Here is a 3,333-nt window from a genome sequence, read left to right as displayed (position 1 = left end):
CCTTTGGCTGTTTCACTCAATCTGTTGTAATTATTCTAGAAATGAGTGTCCGTTGTATTCAGAGGACCCCACTGTTTAAATTGACTTGATTTTTTATTACACTACTTTATTTCTTACATTTTACTCTGAAAAACCTCTGTGTATGTTAAGGTATTCAGTTCAGTTCAGTTCTTTATTGAGCATTAAAGCATTATTACATAAATATATTACATAAATACTCTGCATGTTCTGACTGCAACAATTGCTCCTCCAGAAACTTTTTATCGCCATTTTTGTGGGAGGAAAAGAGCAACCATTCCAAGGTCTGTGGGTCTGAGCAGCTGTGAAAGTCCAACTGAATCATTTGAATTGGAGAAAAATTGTTTAAAACATTAACTTTCTTATTTGGTATTGTTTCTGTTTTGGCAGAAACATCATTGATTTCAATCAGCAGTTAAGGGACCGTCTACAATTTACAAGACGCTGCAGCAGTGAAGACAAATGCCATGTCCAATAAATTTGACAAGAGACAAATGAAGGTTGTGGTGATTATGGTGACACTGTCACGGCAGGTGAAACAGAGGCTCAGACGCAGATAGGCAAACCGACACCGTAGGACTGGGTTTAACGGGTTTATTGTCTTGGCCTGGTCCAAGGCCCGAGTCTGAAGCTGTGGCTGCGCCACCGGCAGGCGTGGATGGGTCAGAGGTACAGGAGGCCTGGTGAGCAGGTGGCGGGCGAGGAGGTAAACGAGGTGGTCCAGGCTACAACAGAGAGGGTACGGGGTCAAGGCACAAAAATCCAACCCAGACTAGGGAAACTCACAGACAGGAAAACTGACTGAGGTGGAACAACGATCCGCATCGGAGAGTGGACTGCAGCCAGCCTAAGTAGGCAGCATCAAAGGTGTAATGGATGAGGCCACTCCCCGGACAGGTGATGCCAATGCACTGATGAGCCGCCCACACAACCTGCTCACCTACAGGAGAGAGGAGAGAGAGAGAGCAGCAAGGCAGACCCACTCCCTAGTAACAGGAGTGGGCCTGACAGACACTGCAGAGAATCCCAGTGGTGGTATTACGTTTTGTTTTTTGTTTTTTTTTTGTTAGTTTTTTTTTTTATTTATTTTTTTTGGTGTTTGTCTTCACTGTTGCAGCGTCTTGTAAATTGTAGACGGTCCCTTAACCCCACAGCGGGACCGGCTGCTTATAGAAATCAATATTGTTTCTGATGCTTGATAGACACATACTTTTAATAAAAATGAGCTTGTAGCATGTCGTCCAGCTCACAGCGATGGGATGCAGGCGCCCTTTGTAAGTTACTGACGTTTTGTTTAAGAGTTATTGAGACCGAAAGTCCGTGTCTGTCAACTACAAACATGCTTTGTTTTTTCTTGTCTGTGAGGCTAAACAGCGCTGTGGTCGCCATGACAACGTGCCGAGGACAGAGATTTTACTGTCTGCTGACAGTCAGAGCCACAACATAACACATATTGTCCCATCGGTGTTGACAAGCAGGCCTTGAAGTCAGTGTATTTACCCAGGATTCCACAGCGCCCCACTGCTTCCTGCCCCTACCGGAAGTCAGCGCCGGTTTGCCATGGCGCCGCTGCTGTCCGCCGAGCAGCGAGCGGTCCAGTAATTCTGTACGTCATTGGTTTTTTCTCTACATCTGTCCAAAAAACGGCGGAAAAGAGAAGGGAATGAGTCTGTTGAGAAATGGAAGTCTGCCCTCTGGTGGTCAAAAGGCATTACTACAACCGTTGAAACATTGAAATAAATTTAGTAAAATCACATTTCCTGGATTAAAGGATAAGTTTAAACAGTTTTCACGTTGTTTATAGAATGAAGTAGAACAATGTCCCCACCCAGAAGGCTTTTCTGATCCGAGCAGTGCTTCAGGAGAAATTTAGATCCAAAATCGAGCGGCAGACATCCCGAAACTGTTAGCAGACGGGGCATCGGTAACGCCGCTCCTAAAACAGCTTTAATCGTCCAAGAACTCATTAGTTTCACTAATATTTTCTCATGCGCCGCTCGATTTTGGATTTAAATTTCTCCTGAAGCACCGCTCAGATCAGAAAAGCCTTCTGGGTCAGTAGATCGTTGTACTTCATTCTATAAACAACGTGAAAACTGTTGAACACTGATCAACCAGGAATTTTCTGCTTTCACGTTTTCTTTTATAAAAGGGACTTTTATTTTGAAGGAGTTTGGGATTTTATTGTGGAAAGTTAGGGTCTTCTGTCTAGTGTTGAAATAACATGATTATTTTTCATCAGGCTCATGTGATGAAGTTATTATGGGTTGACAAGATAAAATTATGCCAGAAGAAAGGGGAAAAACTGTGTCAGATGTGCACAATCTGATCATGTGGGACCGATGTACACATTAAAATGAAGTAAAACCAAAGAACTTTTTTTCAGTGTGGAGCTGTCCATGGTTCTGAAGTATCAACCCATTATAGAGTTCATTGTGTTTCCTATGACGTCTCTGCTTGTGGAAAATAAACTCTCCTGACTGATGTAGAAGCAGCAAGCACATTTTGACAACCGTGACTCAGTCTGGAAGTTTCCTTCTTCTGATTGTAGAAGACATACTTCAAGTTTTCCTCCATTCCTGACCTCAGTACTGCAGGAATTGCTTCAGCGTGAGCCGGTGTTTCAGCCACAGAGGACCAGCAGGAGGAAGAGACACAGAGAGCAACTGTGACCGTTAATAAACCACTTTAGACACTTGTTGATTTCTCAGGAATTCTTTTTGCCAACAACAGAAAGATTTCCAAAACAGTTTATCTTGCTGGAAGGATCCTCTGGGATGTTCAGAGATGGATTTTATCTCACAGCCACCAAGAGACAATCAGCCTCTTTTCATAAGCTTGATGATATTGATGTTAGACATAAAGCCTGGAGATGCTGGGGATTGAACCCAGGACCTCCTACATGCGAAGCAGGCGCTCTACCACTGAGCTACATCCCCTGTTTCCTCCACCTGCTCTGCTGGTTCTGACTGAAGTGAATCAGCTCAGTGAGTCCAGGAGGAAAACTCCTGAGAACCTGTTCCTCTCTCAGCAGGACAGTCTGGACTGTGGAGTGTGGCTGCTTGCTGGAGGTCAGTATTGATGGAAGTGGATCCATCACTGGTCCAGGTCAGGTGTTTCTGTTCATGGGGGTTTGATGGCTGATGGTCCATCTGACAGCCAGGTAGTGCAGCACTAAAACCATGCTGAAGGAGGCGCTGTGGCTCAGCTGCTCAGAGAGCCTGTCTCACCAGCAGGAGGTCCTGGCTTCAAACATCATCAGTCAGTTACTGCATCTGGAAAGTGACAGCAGGGTGACTGTCTGCTAAATAACCA

General features: G+C 44.6%; 1 non-coding gene across 1 annotated transcript; it reads right to left on the bottom strand.

The window, feature by feature from the left end:
• Nucleotides 1–2,885: 2,885 nt before the first annotated feature.
• trnaa-cgc (transfer RNA alanine (anticodon CGC)) lies at nt 2,886–2,957 on the bottom strand. Its single transcript has one exon. It is a non-coding gene; the product is annotated as a tRNA-Ala (tRNA).
• Nucleotides 2,958–3,333: the final 376 nt, after the last annotated feature.

The sequence above is a fragment of the Salarias fasciatus genome, unplaced genomic scaffold, assembly GCF_902148845.1.
Source record: "Salarias fasciatus unplaced genomic scaffold, fSalaFa1.1, whole genome shotgun sequence".
NCBI lineage: Eukaryota > Metazoa > Chordata > Actinopteri > Blenniiformes > Blenniidae > Salarias > Salarias fasciatus.
Note: the sequence above shows the minus strand (reverse complement) of the source record. Positions and strands in the feature narration are given on the sequence as shown.